The sequence below is a fragment of the Protopterus annectens genome, chromosome 6.part1 (assembly GCF_019279795.1).
Source record: "Protopterus annectens isolate FY-2018-M chromosome 6.part1, PAN1.0, whole genome shotgun sequence".
In the NCBI taxonomy this organism is placed as follows: domain Eukaryota; kingdom Metazoa; phylum Chordata; order Ceratodontiformes; family Protopteridae; genus Protopterus; species Protopterus annectens.
In genome coordinates, this window is record NC_056738.1 from 501863590 (window position 1) to 501882535 (window position 18946).

Below are 18946 nucleotides of genomic sequence, written 5' to 3' on the forward strand. Positions count from 1 at the left end.
CATTACCTTGATTATGTTCTGAAATGGCAATTTAGGAAAGTATGATTCCCTAAAAGTACCATTTCCAATAAGAAACAATACTTCAGGGCACAATAAACACTTTTCGCCTTTTGCTAAATATCTTTTTGTCCAGCATATAAGATTGTGTTCCTGAGTATTGTCATTTCAGGTGCCAAATAACTAATCACCAGACTGTCACATCACGTTTGTAACAGAATTCTTGGAAATTGCACTTATCTCATTTTGAAATGCTTATTTTCATGACATTTTTTTTCAGTTATCTCATGGAAAGAAGTATTCCTCAAATAATTCATAGACTTGTATTTCAGAGAGAGGATAAACCTTTATTATACCTACAGTAATAGGCCATTAAGAACAACTTCTGCAGTGACAACATCTATAAAATGTCAAATGGTATTCATCATGTCTTGCAATTATTTCATTGTTTTAAAGAGCAGTTTTCAGGCCTGACTCTCCACATGGGTGGGGCAACAGGAATAAAGAAGGAGAAGCCATTCTAAACTTCTGTCTGGCAAATGGCTTGATAGTAGTCAACACATGGTTCAGAAAGAGAGCCATTCACAAGATCATATACAAGACTAGTCAACATGTAACTCAGGTAGACTTCCTTCTAGTAAGGAAAAGGCACTGGGGCAGAATTCATGATTGCAAAGTCATCCCCAGTGAAACAGTTGGCCCACAACATAAACCACTAGTTGCTACAATCAGCTGCAAGCAGTAGTCAGAGAAGGCTCTAAGGTAAACAAAGACCAGACTGAAGACCTGGAAGTTGACTGGAGAGAAAGTACAACAGTTTAAGGAATTACTCAGGATTCTAGCACCCCAAGAAGAGGAGTAAATAGGTGGAGTTGAAGAAGAATGGCAGTGCCTAAAACAGCATGTGTTAGGACTACAGAAAAGATATGTGGCCAAGCCACGTATGGAAATAAGGTACATAAGGAAAGCTGGTGGTGGAATGCAGAAGTCCAGGAAACCATCAAAAGAAAAAAAGGAGTGCAGGAAGAAGTGGGAGACAGAAAAGACTGACCAGGCTAAGAAGGACTACTGGTTGGCTAACAAGGAAGCTAAGAAAGAAGTTGCGATAGCAAAAAATAGGGCATCTGAGGCACTGTACCAACTTCTGGAAAGTGACTCAGTAAGGGGCACAAAGAAACTATATCAGGTAGCAAGGCAAAGACAGAAAGATAAAGGAAATAGTCAGACACCCTTCATAAGGGATGCCAGCAACAATCTGCTCACCAGCCCAGAGGACATCAAAAGCAGATGGAAGGAGTATTTCTAGCAGCTTCTGAATGAAGAAAACCCCACAGAAGCTGTACTGCCCCAGAAACAGCCTATGATGAGAGAAGAAGATGAGCCCATCCTAGAAGAAGTAAGAACAGCACTAAGGAAGATGAAGTCAGGAAAGGCAGCAGGCTCAGATGAGGTCACAGCAGATATGATAAAGATGCTGGGTGAGATAGGGGAGAAATGGCTTCTGAGGGTACTAATAGCAGTGTGGAGAGAAAGGTGTATCCCAGATGACTGGAGAATAAGCATACTCATGCCAGTGTACAAAAATAAAGGGGACATCCACAACTATGGGCAGTACAGAGGCAACAAACTCCAATCACATTGCATGAAAGTTCTGGAGAGGGTGATTGATAAAGTAGAATGTAAGATGGGAGATGAGCAGTTTGGATTCAGATCAGGATGCAGCACAACTGACACAATGTTTGCACTGAGACAGATAGTTGAGAAGAGGCTAGAGATGAGGAGAGAGTCCAACTGGGCATTCCTAGACTTGGAGAAAGCATATGACAAGGTCCCAAGAAAGCTGATCTGGACAGTACCGCAGTGGTTTGAAGTCCCAGAAACATTGGTAGAATTAGTGCAGGGTATGTAGAAGAACCCAATAGCTGAAGTACGGACAGTGTTTGGCCTCACAGAGGAGTTCCCAGTGCATGTGGGTGTACATCAGGGCTCAGCTCTGAGCCCACTGCTGTTCATACTGGTGATGGACTACATTAGCAAACAGGTTGGTGGGGACGGATCAACAAAGCTGCTATATGCAGATGATGTGGCAGTACAGACAGACTCTGAGCTAGAACTTCAGCAAATGATAGGAGAATGGAATGCAAATCTGAAGGCACGTGGGATAAAACTTAGCACGGATAAGATGGTGGTAATGGCAGTAAATTGGGAAACTCAGAAGGAGTTAAGAATAGAGATAGAAGGGAAGATAGTGGAACAGGTAAACAGCTTCAAATATCTGGGAGGAGTAGTTGAGGAGAAGGGTAGTCTGAATGAAGAGGTCAAAGCTAGAATCAGAGGGGCTGCAGCCAACTGACATAAAGTATCAGGTGTAGTCTATGACAGAGGAATGCCAAAGACGCTGAAAAGTAAGGTGTACAAGAGAGTGGTGTGACCAGTACTACTGTATGGTACAGAAACCTGGGCAGTAAATGCAGAATAGCTGAAGAAGCTAGAGGTGATGGAAATGAAGTGCCTGAGAAAGGTGATAGGATGCACACTGTGGGACATATGAAGAAATGAGGCCATAAAAGCAGAAGCCAAAGTAGCTCAAATTGCAGAAAAGATCAAAGAAGGCAGATTATGGTGCTTTGGGGATGTGTAGAAAAGCAGAAGACAATCAGGTGAGGAAGATTTGGGATGGACAGGAAGAAGGTAAGAAGAAGTGAGGACATCCAGCAAAGAGGTGGTTGGATTGTGTGAAAGAAGATCTGCAACAGTCAGGCATGAGTGTTGAAGATGGCAGGAGTGTGGCACTGAATTGAGCGAGTTGGCGACAGTTAACACAATACCCCGACCCCATGTAGAAAAATGGGAAAAAGGGGGCTGATGATGATGGTGATGACTCTCACATTTGTACAAAAAATATATTAATTTGTATTTTTCTTCTTTTAGAATTCATTAGCTTTTATCCTTAAACAAATAAATTAAATAATGTCTGACATGTTACACAATTAAAAAAATATATTGTTATCTGAGGTCACAAGATTTTAGTACTTGATTTAATTTCTAGCACATGCACATTAATTTATTTGGTTAATACATTCTTTGCAAGAAAATCCCAGCATTTATTAATTTTGAAAATAATGTGACCTTTTATTCACGTACCTCTTTTTTCCTAAAAGATTAAATGGATCAGTTAAATGGTTTAATGACATTTAATGTGATTACACTTCAGACCATCATGTTACATACAATCAGAAGGTTTTTCTCATTATACTTAACTTTACATTACAGACCATTATGTTACATACAATCAGAAGATTTTTAGCATTAGATTTAAGTCCACTTTTGTTTTGTTTAGACTGTAAGTGACTTACAAATTATGGAGTTTCAACAAATCTTCATATTATTAATAGAATTGGTTCTAAAGTAAAATAAATAAATAAATAATATTCCTAACATGCAGCGAGTTAAAATTGGACTAATCAAAGTTAATTAAATGCAACTTAGTGAAACATTTTTCTCCAAGTTCATGACATCAAAGAGGAATTACCCTTACTCCATAATGTGGCAAATGTAGAGCACAACAGTATAACCCAGAAGCAACCAGCAGCCAGAATTACTCCTACTTTTTTGAATGGATCCATAGTGAATGACCAAGATAGACAAGTCATCAGATCTGTTTCATTGAATTATCTGGTAGATGAAACACCAAATTTTAAACTATCCCAAAGTATTGCAACCTAAGAGTAAATTATGTTTAGTTGGAAATTAATGGGATCCTCTTCCACACATTTCAGGAATTATTTGTTCAAACACAGCTTAACAAAATTGATTTGACTTTTTGTGTTTTATTGATTATGTTTCAGTCATCTGCATTTCCCCAGCAACAATACAGATTAAGTTTCTGAATCATTAGTTGTCATAATGATTCTGTATTGGTATAATCCATTTTGCAGGCATATTTACACCAGAATACTTATATGTACCGAGCTCCAGACATATAGTTTTGGTTATATGGTATCAAACTATGTAGCTAGATTTATGACCACTCTGTTACTGTCACACAATGGTCTGAATGGAAAAACAGTTCACTACAGTATAAAACCCAATAAGTAAAATTATATTTTCTAATCATTTTAGTTGAGTGATGCAACCCTCATTAATGATGTGATAGAAAAGCAGTATAACGTGGTATGACAATATCAGCTTTTAGAGGATTTCTGAAAAACGATTCCTGGCATGTGTATACAAACTATACAGTACTATTACAAACACAAAACAGTCAGACAATGCAGAAAAACTAGCACACTTCAACTATTATATGAAAAACAATAGGGTCATCTAACCTTGCTATGCTCCCAAGCTCACTGCTTCAAAAATGCAGTCGACATTAGCAACCTATTCATATACAACAGTGTTCAGTTCTTTGTAACTCTACAAAACCCTAATTCTGATAGTGTTTTACAACTCATCCACTAAAAGCAAGCCCCACAAAATCTTAATTGTAATACTGACTTAACATTTCACATGCAAAAAGTAAGCAAAATTCTAAAAAAAAATGAACAAACACTGTCAAAATCTTACAGAAATCTTCATGAGAATGGATCTTGTTAAAACTATTTCTAAAATGTTAAGCAGGATTTCATTTCATATCTTTTTATGCATATAATGTATATTGCATTTTCATTCCAAAATAAGTCTTTGGAACTGTCTTGGCTCACATCTGAGATATCAGACTTCAAATTTTGAGTGAAATAGGAATAAAATAAAAAAAAAAAAACATCTGAAATTGGCCCATTAGAATGTCTAGTTTAAAATCTAATTCAAATGATCTTTTTTCTCTGGACAGTTGAGTCAGTACAGTACAGTAATTTTATAGAGGAGTGTAGGTGGGGGTTGCATTAAGGCCTGAATGGGGACCATATGAAGGGTGAAATTATGATGGCTCTACACAGGGTCATGAGAAAGGGTAAGCGCATGTGAACATGGCTATGATCCTACTGTACAAAAATACTAAGCTTAAAAACTAACAGCATTCATCTGAAAAAAATCTATCAGCATATCAACGTGAATTTATTATTTATTTTTATTATTTATTATTTATTTACTGGGAAAATTCAATTGGACACAGGTCCTTTTTCAGAGGAGGCCCGGGGAGAAAAGCTCCACAATAAAAACAATAAATACAATAAATAAATACATCACACAAACACAATAAAACACAAAACAAAAAACAATAAATAAAAACAATAACAATAAAAACATTTAATTACAAGATACAAGAAGTATAGGTAGGTTTTGGTTAACAATATTAGTAAATAATAAATAATAGTAAATAATAGTAGTAAACAATAGTAGTAAATAGTAAATAATAGTAAACAATAGTAGTAGACAGTTATTATTTAAATAGAATTTAAAACTTGTTTCATCTTCTTATAAAAAGACATAATGAAATGGTTTACAGGAAAACATTTTCATTTTTTTTTTTTTTGCCAAGAAACCAAGAAAGTCCTGTTATGTAGTCAGGGGTACAGGCCCTGTCAGCTCACATGAAACTGTGAGGTGATATACTCTGTGCTCCATTTTATGATATATTATTACAATTTAAAGTGAAATATTACAGAGAACTGCATGTGTGATGATACTTGCTCCCATTTGACCTTCAGACTTCTGTCACCTTTATTACACTCATTCCAGTCTGGAAAAAAAAAGTAGTTTTCCATATCCCCACTAATGTGCACATTTCCAGCATGGAAAAAGTACTTTGCTTGATCCAAGTGTGAAGCTACCTGATGAACACAAAGCACTGGCATGGTTGCTATCAAGTGCATGCATGTTGCTCTACTTCCTGTTTCCCACTTTTCCTTTTTTTTAAATTTCTCCAAGTCTTTTGCATTTCTAACACCACAAAGGAAATAAACACCATTCCTAAGTCAAAGTATGATTAAAGTTCATGAAAGTAGCATTGTTTCAGTCTTTGATGTTATCCAGAAGTGCTCTTTGCAGCACCCGCAATGTGCCCAGTAATGACTCCCTCTGCAATTTATATGGATTTACATATACTGGTAAGATATCAAAGTTGTTGTTGTGTCTTTCGGCTTTTCCCGGTTAGAGGTCGCCACAGCGGAACTCCGGTCCGCTAATGATTGGCAGTAGATTTTTACATGCCGAGTTGCCAGCTCTGATGCACAACCTTCAAAGAAGGTATGCCCATTCACGCATGTCTCCATACAGAAGACGCTGTAGCTGAGAATCGAAAAGGATTGTAAATTCTTTTCTATAAGACCCTTTGCTCCTACTACTATGACTGGAACTGTCTGGGTATCTTTCTTCCACATTGCTTTCATTTCTGCCTGCAAATCCTGATATTTTATGACTTTGTGCCTCTCTGTATGTAAGACACTGTAGTCACTGGGTGTAGCAATTTCAATGATCAATGCTACTTTTGTCTTCTTTTCATAGACTACTATTTTTGTTTTTCTCGCATCTATTTTTGAGCTGTTGGTAATGGATGATCCCATGTTATATAAACATCATCATTTTCTATGATGCTCTGTGGCTCATGTTTCCAGTGTTTTTCAGCCACTTCAATACAATAATGTCTGCACAATCCCCAGTGCAATAGTCTTGCTATATTATTATGCCTTTCAATATGCAGTCCTTCTGCCATTAGTATGTCACAGCTAGCAACGAGGTGTGCAACTGTTTCCAATTCTGTTTTACAAAACCTACATTTGTCTGTTTCTCTCGCATGTTCAATGGACTCTGTAAACCAACGTGGACATAGTCCACTATCTTGGGCTGCCAATATTAACCTTTTGTCTTTTGGTTTAAATCCACATCTCCTTAACCATTCCTGCATTCAATAAAGATCAACATGAGTTGCTGTTCTTAAAGTTTTCTGTACTTGCAGCTATATTTATGCATTTTCCACATTTCTTACCTTCTCATCTGATCCTTCACCTTATATTCTTTCTTTTATTTTTGGCACAGTCAGTTTCTGCCTGATTTTTATCTGCTTCTGGTTTGATCTCCCTTCCCACTTGATGCCAATATGCTTCTGCTAAACTAAGCAGAAAAGTCATCTTAGATTTATTCTCCTCATATTGCACATCTGAGTCTTGTGAGGTCAGCAGATATGTATGCAGTCCCACGATTGCAGATCTATACATGTAATCAATTTCGAGGAGGCCCATACCTCCTTCAGAATGGGGAATATATAGTCTTGATATACACCAGTTTTTAGAAATCATTTGATATACAACAGTGTTCAGTTCTTTGTAACTCTAGAAAACCCTAATTCTGATAGTGTTTTACAAGTCATCCACTAAAAGCAAGCCCCACAAAATCTTAATTGTAATACTGACTTATCATTTCACATGCAAAAAGTAAGCAAAATTCTAAAAAAAAATGAACAAACACTGTCAAAATCTTACTGAAATCTTCATGAGAATGGATCTTGTTAAAACTATTTCTAAAATGTTAAGCAGGATTTCATTTCATATCTTTTTATGCATATAATGTATATTGCATTTTCATTCCAAAATAAGTCTTTGGAACTGTCTTGGCTCACATCTGAGATATCAGACTTCAAATTTTGAGTGAAATAGGAAGAAAATAAAAAAGAAAACATCTGAAATTGGCCCATTAGAATGTTTAGTTTAAAATCTAATTCAAATGATCTTTTTTCTCTGGACAGTTGAGTCAGTAGATGTTACAGTACTTTTATAGAGGAGTGTAGGTGGGGGTTGCATTAAGGCCTGAATGGGGACCATATGAAGGGTGATATTATGATGGCTCTGCACAGGGTCATGAGAAAGGGTAAGCTCATGTGAACATAGCTATGATCCTACTGTACAAAAATACTAAGCTTAAAAACTAACAGCATTCATCTGAAAAAAATCTATCAGCATATCAACGTGAATTTATTATTTATTTTTATTATTTATTATTTATTTACCGGGAAAATTCAACTGGACACAGATCCTTTTTCAGAGGAGGCCCGGGGAGAAAAGCTCCACAATAAAAACAATAAATACAATAAATAAATACATCACACAAACACAATAAAACACAAAACAAAAAACAATAAATAAAAGCAATAACAATAAAAACATTTAATTACAAGATACAAGAAGTATAGGTAGGTTTTGGTTAACAATATTAGTAAATAATAAATAATAGTAAATAATAGTAGTAAACAATAGTAGTAAATAGTAAATAATAGTAAACAATAGTAGTAGACAGTTATTATTTAAATAGAATTTAAAACTTGTTTCATCTTCTTATAAAAAGACATAATGAAATGGTTTACAGGAAAACATTTTCATTTTTTTTTTGCTAAGAAAGTCCTGTTATGTAGTCAGGGGTCCAGGCCCTGCCAGCTCACATGAAACTGTGAGGTGATATACTCTGTGCTCCATTTTATGACATATTATTACAATTTAAAGTGAAATATTACAGAGAACTGCATGTGTGATGATACTTGCTCCCATTTGACCTTCAGACTTCTGTCACCTTTATTACACTCATTCCAGTCTAGAAAAAAAGGTAGTTTTCCATATCCCCACTAATGTGCACATTTCCAGCATGTAAAAAAGTACTTTGCTTGATCCAGGTGTGAAGTTACCTGATGAACACAAAGCACTGGCATGGTTGCTATCAAGTGCATGCATGTTGCTCTACTTCCTGTTTCCCACTTTTCCTTTTTTTTAAAATTTCTCCAAGTCTTTTGCATTTCTAACACCACAAAGGAAATAAACACCATTCCTAAGTCAAAGTAAGATTAAAGTTCATGAAAGTAGCATTGTTTCAGTCTTTGATGTTATCCAGAAGTGCTCTTTGCAGCACCCGCAATGTGCCCAGTAATGACTCCCTCCGCAATTTATATGGATTTACATATACTGGTAACATATCAAAGTTGTTGTTGTGTCTTTCGGCTTTTCCCGGTTAGGGGTCGCCACAGTGGAACTCCGGTCCGCTAATGATTGGCAGTAGATTTTTACATGCCGAGTTGCCAGCTCTGATGCACAACCTTCAACGAAGGTACGCCCATTCACGCATGTCTCCATACAGAAGACGCTGTAGCTGAGAATCGAACAGGATTGTAAATTCTTTTCTATAAGACCCTTTGCTCCTACTACTACTATGACTGGAACTGTCTGGGTATCTTTCTTCCACATTGCTTTCATTTCTGCCTGCAAATCCTCATATTTTATGACTTTGTGCCTCTCTGTATGTAAGACACTGCAGTCACTGGGTGCAGCAATTTCAATGATCAATGCTACTTTTGTCTTCTTTTCATAGACTACTATTTTTGTTTTTCTTGCATCTATTTTTGAGCTGTTGGTAATGGTTGATCCCATGTTATATAAACATCATCATTTTCTATGATGCTCTGTGGCTCATGTTTCCAGTGTTTTTCAGCCACTTCAATACCATAATGTTTGCACAATCCCCAGTGCAATAGCCTTGCTATATTATTATGCCTTTCAATATGCAGTCCTTCTGCCATTAGTATGTCACAACTAGCAACGAGGTGTGCAACTGTTTCCAATTCTGTTTTACAAAACCTACATTTGTCTGTTTCTCTCGCATGTTCAATGGACTCTGTAAACCAACGTGTACATAGTCCACTATCTTGGGCTGCCAATATTAACCTTTTGTCTTTTGGTTTAAATCCACATCTCCTTAACCATTCCTGCATTCAATCCAGATCAACATGAGTTGCTGTTCTTAAAGTTTTCTGTACTTGCAGCTATAGTTATGCATTTTCCACATTACTTACCTTCTCATCTGATCCTTCACCTTATATTCTTTCTTTTATTTTTGGCACAGTCAGTTTCTGCCTGATTTTTATCTGCTTCTGGTTTGATCTCCCTTCCCACTTGATGCCAATATGCTTCTGCTAAACTAAGCAGAGAAGTCATCTTAGATTTATTCTCCTCATATTGTATATCTGAGTCTTGTGAGGTCAGCAGATATGTATGCAGTCCCACGATTGCAGATCTATACATGTAATCAATTTCGAGGAGGCCAATACCTCCTTCAGAATGGGGAATATATAGTCTTGATATACACCAGTTTTTAGAAATCATTTGATATACAACGGTGTTCAGTTCTTTGTAACTCTACAAAACCCTAATTCTGATAGTGTTTTACAACTCATCCACTAAAAGCAAGCCCCACAAAATCTTAATTGTAATACTGACTTAACATTTCACATGCAAAAAGTAAGCAAAATTCTAAAAAAAAATGAACAAACACTGTCAAAATCTTACTGAAATCTTCATGAGAATGGATCTTGTTAAAACTATTTCTAAAATGTTAAGCAGGATTTCATTTCATATCTTTTTATGCATATAATGTATATTGCATTTTCATTCCAAAATAAGTCTTTGGAACTGTCTTGGCTCACATCTGAGATATCAGACTTCAAATTTTGAGTGAAATAGGAAGAAAATAAAAAAGAAAACATCTTTGGCTTTGTCAAGGGCAGATCCTGCCTCTTGAACTTGGTCGACTTTTTCGAAACAGTCACTAAGGCCATTGATGAGGGTAAGGCAGTTCACATAGCCTACCTTGACCTAGCAAAAGCATTCGACACAATACCCCACTCGGGCATCATAGAAAAGCTCACCAGCTTAGATGTAAACCCATATGTCACAAGATTGGTTGCAAACTGGCTCACGGACAGAACACACAGGGTTAGAGTTGCTGGTGCCATGTCAGACTCTAAGCCGGTCACGAGCGTTGTCCCACAGGGCTCAGTCCTGGGCCCCCTCTTGTTCGGCATTTATTTTTCTGAAGTGCAGGCAAACATAGGGGGATTGTGGCTGACAAAATTTGCAGATGACTGCAAACTGGGCACCATAATTGACACTCCATCAGACACAGACATCCTCCAGAAAGGTCTCATAGAAATGGATAACTGGTGCCAGAGCCATGGCCTTAAGCTAAATGCCAAAAAATGTATAGTCATACCCTTTGGGAAAAACAAGGTAATCCCTAATTACCACATAGGTGGTAATCCATTAAACACGGAAGAAGTTATCAGGGACCTGGGGACCCAAGTTGACAGTAACCTCTTTGACACTCACATTGCCAAAGTGGTTAGGAAGACCTTCTACATTGCCCACCTGATCATGAAGGGATTCACATCCAGATCAGGAGAGGTCATTGTACCCTGTACTCTTCACTTATCAGACCAATGATTGAGTACAACGCCCCATTCGGAATGTACCTTACCCGACACCTGCAGCAGTTGGAAAGACCCCAAAAGCTCCTCACCAAAAGGATAAAGGGGCTCAAACATATGTCATACGATGCCCGACTGAAGAAACTCCAGCTCTATTCAGTCGCATACCGTCTGCTCAGAGGTGATCTGTGCCTGACATACAAGGCCATGTCCAACCCGGAATTAATGGACATGCTCCACCTCAAAAAATCCAAATCCACCAGAGCTACGAGAGCAAGAGACTTAAACCTCAACACGGCTATAAATAGGACATGCTGGAGGGACAGATTCATCACCCAGAGACTCCCTACACTATGGAACAGAATCCCAGTCCATGTGAGGCAGAGCCCCTCACTGACTCTGTTCAAGAGAAATCTTGACGAGTGGATGGGAGATCGTAGGTTTACCCCGGGAATCATCTCTGTATCACTGCTGTACAGAGGCACAGCAAACTAATGGGTATAGTATTCTCATCCTAAGGGGTGGTGAAAGCCACACACACTCTGGCTAGGCTTATAAATGCCCTAGGGCAGATAGCCTAGTATGAACCTATGAACCTATGAACTTGGCCCATTAGAATGTGTAGTTTAAAATCTAATTCAAATGATCTTTTTTCTCTGGACAGTTGAGTCAGTAGATGTTACAGTAATTTTATAGAGGAGTGTAGGTGGGGCTTGCATTAAGGCCTGAATGGGGCCCATATGAAGGGTGATATTATGATGGCTCTACACAGGGTCATGAGAAAGGGTAAGCTCATGTGAACATGGCTATGATCCTACTGTACAAAAATACTAAGCTTAAAAACTAACAGCATTCATCTGAAAAAAATCTATCAGCATATCAACGTGAATTTATTATTTATTTTTATTATTTATTATTTATTTACCGGGAAAATTCAACTGGACACAGGTCCTTTTTCAGAGGAGGCCCGGGGAGAAAAGCTCCACAATAAAAACAATAAATACAATAAATAAATACATCACACAAGCACAATAAAACACAAAACAAAAAACAATAAATAAAAACAAAACAATAAAAACATTTAATTACAAGATACAAGAAGTATAGGTAGGTTTTGGTTAACAATATTAGTAAATAATAAATAATAGTAAATAATAGTAGTAAACAATAGTAGTAAATAGTAAATAATAGTAAACAATAGTAGTAGACAGTTATTATTTAAATAGAATTTAAAACTTGTTTCATCTTCTTATAAAAAGACATAATGAAATGGTTTACAGGAAAACATTTTCATTTTTTTTTTTGCCAAGAAAGTCCTGTTATGTAGTCAGGGGTACAGGCCCTGTCAGCTCACATGAAACTGTGAGGTGATATACTCTGTGCTCCATTTTATGACATATTATTACAATTTAAAGTGAAATATTACAGAGAACTGCATGTGTGATGATACTTGCTCCCATTTGACCTTCAGACTTCTGTCACCTTTATTACACTCATTCCAGTCTGGAAAAAAAAGGTAGTTTTCCATATCCCCACTAATGTGCACATTTCCAGCATGTAAAAAAGTACTTTGCTTGATCCAGGTGTGAAGTTACCTGATGAACACAAAGCACTGGCATGGTTGCTATCAAGTGCATGCATGTTGCTCTACTTCCTGTTTTCCACTTTTCCTTTTTTTTAAAATTTCTCCAAATCTTTTGTATTTCTAACACCACAAAGGAAATAAACACCATTCCTAAGTCAAAGTATGATTAAAGTTCATGAAAGTAGCATTGTTTCAGTCTTTGATGTTATCCAGAAGTGCTCTTTGCAGCACCCGCAATGTGCCCAGTAATGACTCCCTCTGCAATTTATATGGATTTACATATACTGGTAAGATATCAAAGTTGTTGTTGTGTCTTTCGGCTTTTCCCGGTTAGGGGTCGCCACAGCGGAACTCCGGTCCGCTAATGATTGGCAGTAGATTTTTACATGCCGAGTTGCCAGCTCTGATGCACAACCTTCAACGAAGGTACGCCCATTCACGCATGTCTCCATACAGAAGACGCTGTAGCTGAGAATCGAACAGGATTGTAAATTCTTTACTATAAGACCCTTTGCTCCTACTACTACTATGACTGGAACTGTCTGGGTATCATTCTTCCACATTGTTTTAATTTCTGCCTGCAAATCCTGATATTTTATGACTTTGTGCCTCTCTGTGTGTAAGACACTGTAGTCACTGGGTGTAGCAATTTTAATGATCAATGCTACTTTTGTCTTCTTTTCATAGACTACTATTTTTGTTTTTCTTGCATCTATTTTTATGCTGTTGGTAATGGATGATCCCATGTTATATAAACATCATCATTTTCTATGATGCTCTGTGGCTCATGTTTCCAGTGTTTTTCAGCCACTTCAATACCATAATGTTTGCACAATCCCCAGTGCAATAGTCTTGCTATATTATTATGCCTTTCAATGTGCAGTCCTTCTGCCATTAGTATGTCACAACTAGCAACGAGGTGTGCAACTGCTTCCAATTCTGTTTTACAAAACCTACATTTGTCTGTTTCTCTCGCATGTTCAATGGACTCTGTAAACCAACGTGTACATAGTCCACTATCTTGGGCTGCCAATATTAACCTTTTGTCTTTTGGTTTAAATCCACATCTCCTTAAATATTCCTGCATTCAATCCAGATCAACATGAGTTGCTGTTCTTAAAGTTTTCTGTACTTACAGCTATATTTATGCATTTTCCACATTTCTTACCTTCTCATCTGATCCTTCACCTTATATTCTTTCTTTTATTTTTGGCACAGTCAGTTTCTGCCTGATTTTTATCTGCTTCTGGTTTGATCTCCCTTCCCACTTGATGCCAATATGCTTCTGCTAAACTAAGCAGAGAAGTCATCTTAGATTTATTCTCCTCATATTGTATATCTGAGTCTTGTGAGGTCAGCAGATATGTATGCAGTCCCACAATTGCAGATCTATACATGTAATCAATTTCGAGGAGGCCCATACCTCCTTCAGAATGGGGAATATATTCTTGATATATACCAGTTTTTAGAAATCATTTGATATACACCAGTGTTCAGTTCTTTGTAACTCTACAAAACCCTAATTCTGATAGTGTTTTACAACTCATCCACTAAAAGCAAGCCCCACAAAATCTTAATTGTAATACTGACTTAACATTTCACATGCAAAAAGTAAGCAAAATTCTAAAAAAAAATGAACAAACACTGTCAAAATCTTACAGAAATCTTCATGAGAATGGATCTTGTTAAAACTATTTCTAAAATGTTAAGCAGGATTTCATTTCATATCTTTTTATGCATATAATGTATATTGCATTTTCATTCCAAAATAAGTCTTTGGAACTGTCTTGGCTCACATCTGAGATATCAGACTTCAAATTTTGAGTGAAATAGGAAGAAAATAAAAAAGAAAACATCTGAAATTGGCCCATTAGAATGTCTAGTTTAAAATCTAATTCAAATGATCTTTTTTCTCTGGACAGCTGAGTCAGTAGATGTTACAGTAATTTTATAGAGGAGTGTAGGTGGGGGTTGCATTAAGGCCTGAATGGGGACCATATGAAGGGTGATATTATGATGGCTCTACACAGGGTCATGAGAAAGGGTAAGCTCATGTGAACATGGCTATGATCCTACTGTGCAAAAATACTAAGCTTAAAAACTAACAGCATTCATCTGAAAAAAAATCTATCAGCATATCAACGTTAATTTATTATTTATTTATATTATTTATTATTTATTTACCGGGAAAATTCAACTGGACACAGATCCTTTTTCAGAGGAGGCCCGAGGAGAAAAGCTCCACAATAAAAACAATAAATACAATAAATAAATACATCACACAAACACAATAAAACATAAAACAAAAAAACAATAAATAAAAACAATAACAATAAAAACATTTAATTACAAGATACAAGAAGTATAGGTAGGTTTTGGTTAACAATATTAGTAAATAATAAATAATAGTAAATAATAGTAGTAAACAATAGTAGTAAATAGTAAATAATAGTAAACAATAGTAGTAGACAGTTATTATTTAAATAGAATATAAAACTTGTTTCATCTTCTTATAAAAAGACATAATGAAATGGTTTACAGGAAAACATTTTCATTTTTTTTTTTTTTGCTAAGAAAGTCCTGTTATGTAGTCAGGGGTCCAGGCCCTGCCAGCTCACATGAAACTGTGAGGTGATATACTCTGTGCTCCATTTTATGACATATTCTTACAATTTAAAGTGAAATATTACAGAGTACTGCATGTGTGATGATACTTGCTCCCATTTGACCTTCAGACTTCTGTCACCTTTATTACACTCATTCCAGTCTGGAAAAAAAAAGGTAGTTTTCCATATCCCCACTAATGTGCACATTTCCATTATGTAAAAAAGTACTTTGCTTGATCCAGGTGTGAAGTTACCTGATGAACACAAAGCACCGGCATGGTTGCTATCAAGTGCATGCATGTTGCTCTACTTCCTGTTTCCCACTTTTCCTTTTTTTTAAAATTTCTCCAAGTCTTTTGCATTTCTAACACCACAAAGGAAATAAACACCATTCCTAAGACATAGTATGATTAAAGTTCATGAAAGTAGCATTGTTTCAGTCTTTGATGTTATCCAGAAGTGCTCTTTGCAGCACCCGCAATGTGCCCAGTAATGACTCCCTCTGCAATTTATATGGATTTACATATACTGGTAACATATCAAAGTTGTTGTTGTGTCTTTCGGCTTTTCCCGGTTAGGGGTCACCACAGCGGAACTCCAGTCCGCTAATGATTGGCAGTAGATTTTTACATGCCGAGTTGCCAGCTCTGGTGCACAACCTTCAACGAAGATACGCCCATTCATGCATGTCTCCATACATAAGACGCTGTATCTGAGAATCGAACAGGATTGTAAATTATTTTCTATAAGACCCTTTGCTCCTATTACTATGACTGGAACTGTCTGGGTATCTTTCTTCCACATTGCTTTCATTTCTGCCTGCAAATCCTCATATTTTATGACTTTGTGCCTCTCTGTATGTAAGACACTGTAGTCACTGAGTGTAGCAATTTCAATGATCAATGCTACTTTTGTCTTCTTTTCATAGACTACTATTTTTGTGTTTCTCACATCTATTTTTGAGCTGTTGGTAATGGATGATCCCATGTTATATAAACATCATCATTTTCTATGATGCTCTGTGGCTCATGTTTCCAGTGTTTTTCAGCCACTTCAATACCATAATGTTTGCACAATCCCCAGTGCAATAGTCTTGCTATATTATTATGCCTTTCAATATGCAGTCCTTCTGCCATTAGTATGTCACAACTAGCAACGAGGTGTGCAACTGTTTCCAATTCTGTTTTACAAAACCTACATTTGTCTGTTTCTCTCAAGATGTTCAATGGACTCTGTAAACCAACGTGTACATAGTCCAGTATCTTGGGCTGCCAATATTAACCTTTTGTCTTTTGGTTTAAATCCACATCTCCTTAACCATTCCTGCATTCAATCCAGATCAACATGAGTTGCTGTTCTTAAAGTTTTCTGTACTTGCAGCTATATTTATGCATTTTCCACATTTCTTACCTTCTCATCTGATCCTTCACCTTATATTCTTTCTTTTATTTTTGGCACAGTCAGTTTCTGCCTGATTTTTATCTGCTTCTGGTTTGATCTCCCTTCCCACTTGATGCCAATATGCTTCTGCTAAACTAAGCAGAGAAGTCATCTTAGATTTATTCTCCTCATATTGTACATCTGAGTCTTGTGAGGTCAGCAGATATGTATGCAGTCCCACGATTGCAGATCTATACATGTAATCAATTTCGAGGAGGCCCATACCTCATTCAGAATGGGGAATATATAGTCTTGATATACAGCAGTTTTTCGAAATCATTTGATATACAACAGTGTTCAGTTCTTTGTAACTCTACAAAACCCTAATTCTGATAGTGTTTTACAACTCATCCACTAAAAGCAAGCCCCACAAAATCTTAATTGTAATACTGACTTATCATTTCACATGCAAAAAGTAAGCAAAATTCTAAAAAAATTGAACAAACACTGTCAAAATCTTACTGAAATCTTCATGAGAATGGATCTTGTTAAAACTATTTCTAAAATGTTAAGCAGGATTTCATTTCATATCTTTTTATGAATATAATGTATATTGCATTTTCATTCCAAAATAAGTCTTTGGAACTGTCTTGGCTCACATCTGAGATATCAGACTTCAAATTTTGAGTGAAATAGGAAGAAAATAAAAAAAGAAAACATCTGAAATTGGCCCATTAGAATGTCTAGTTTAAAATCTAATTCAAATGATCTTTTTTCTCTGGACAGTTGAGTCAGTAGATGTTACAGTAATTTTATAGAGGAGTGTAGGTGGGGGTTGCATTAAGGCCTGAATGGGGCCCATATGAAGGGTGATATTATGATGGCTCTACACAGGGTCATGAGAAAGGGTAAGCGCATGTGAACATGGCTATGATCCTACTGTACAAAAATACTAAGCTTTAAAACTAACAGCATTCATCTGAAAAAAATCTATCAGCATATCAACGTGAATTTATTATTTATTTATATTATTTATTATTTATTTACCGGGAAAATTCAACTGGACACAGATCCTTTTTCAGAGGAGGCCCGGGGAGAAAAGCTCCACAATAAAAACAATAAATACAATAAATAAATACATCACACAAACACAATAAAACACAAAACAAAAAACAATAAATAAAAACAATAACAATAAAAACATTTAATTACAAGATACAAGAAGTATAGGTAGGTTTTGGTTAACAATATTAGTAAATAATAAATAATAGTAAATAATAGTAGTAAACAATAGTAGTAAATAGTAAATAATAGTAAACAATAGTAGTAGACAGTTATTATTTAAATAGAATTTAAAACTTGTTTCATCTTCTTATAAAAGACATAATGAAATGGTTTACAGGAAAACATTTTCATTTTTTTTTTTTGCTAAGAAAGTCCTGTTATGTAGTCAGGGGTCCAGGCCCTGCCAGCTCACATGAAACTGTGAGGTGATATACTCTGTGCTCCATTTTATGACATATTATTACAATTTAAAGTGAAATATTACAGAGAACTGCATGTGTGATGATGCTTGCTCCCATTTGACCTTCAGACTTCTGTCACCTTTATTACACTCATTCCAGTCTGAAAAAAAAGGTAGTTTTCCATATCCCCACTAATGTGCACATTTCCAGCATGTAAAAAAGTACTTTGCTTGATCCAGGTGTGAAGTTACCTGATGAACACAAAGCACTGACATGGTTGCTATCAAGTGCATGCATGTTGCTCTACTTCCTGTTTCCCACTTTTCCTTTTTTTTTTAAATTTCTCCAAGTCTTTTGCATTTCTAACACCACAAAGGAAATAAACACCATTCCTAAGTCAAAGTATGATTAAAGTTCATGAAAGTAGCATTGTTTCAGTCTTTGATGTTATCCAGAAGTGCTCTTTGCAGCACCCACGATGTGCCCAGTAATGACTCCCTCTGCAATTTATGTGGATTTACATATACTGGTAACATATCAAAGTTGTTGTTGTGTCTTTCGGCTTTTCCCGGTTAGGGGTCGCCACAGCGGAACTCCGGTCCGCTAATGATTGGCAGTAGATTTTTACATGCCGAGTTGCCAGCTCTGATGCACAACCTTCAACGAAGGTACGCCCATTCACGCATGTCTCCATACAGAAGACGCTGTAGCTGAGAATCGAAAAGGATTGTTA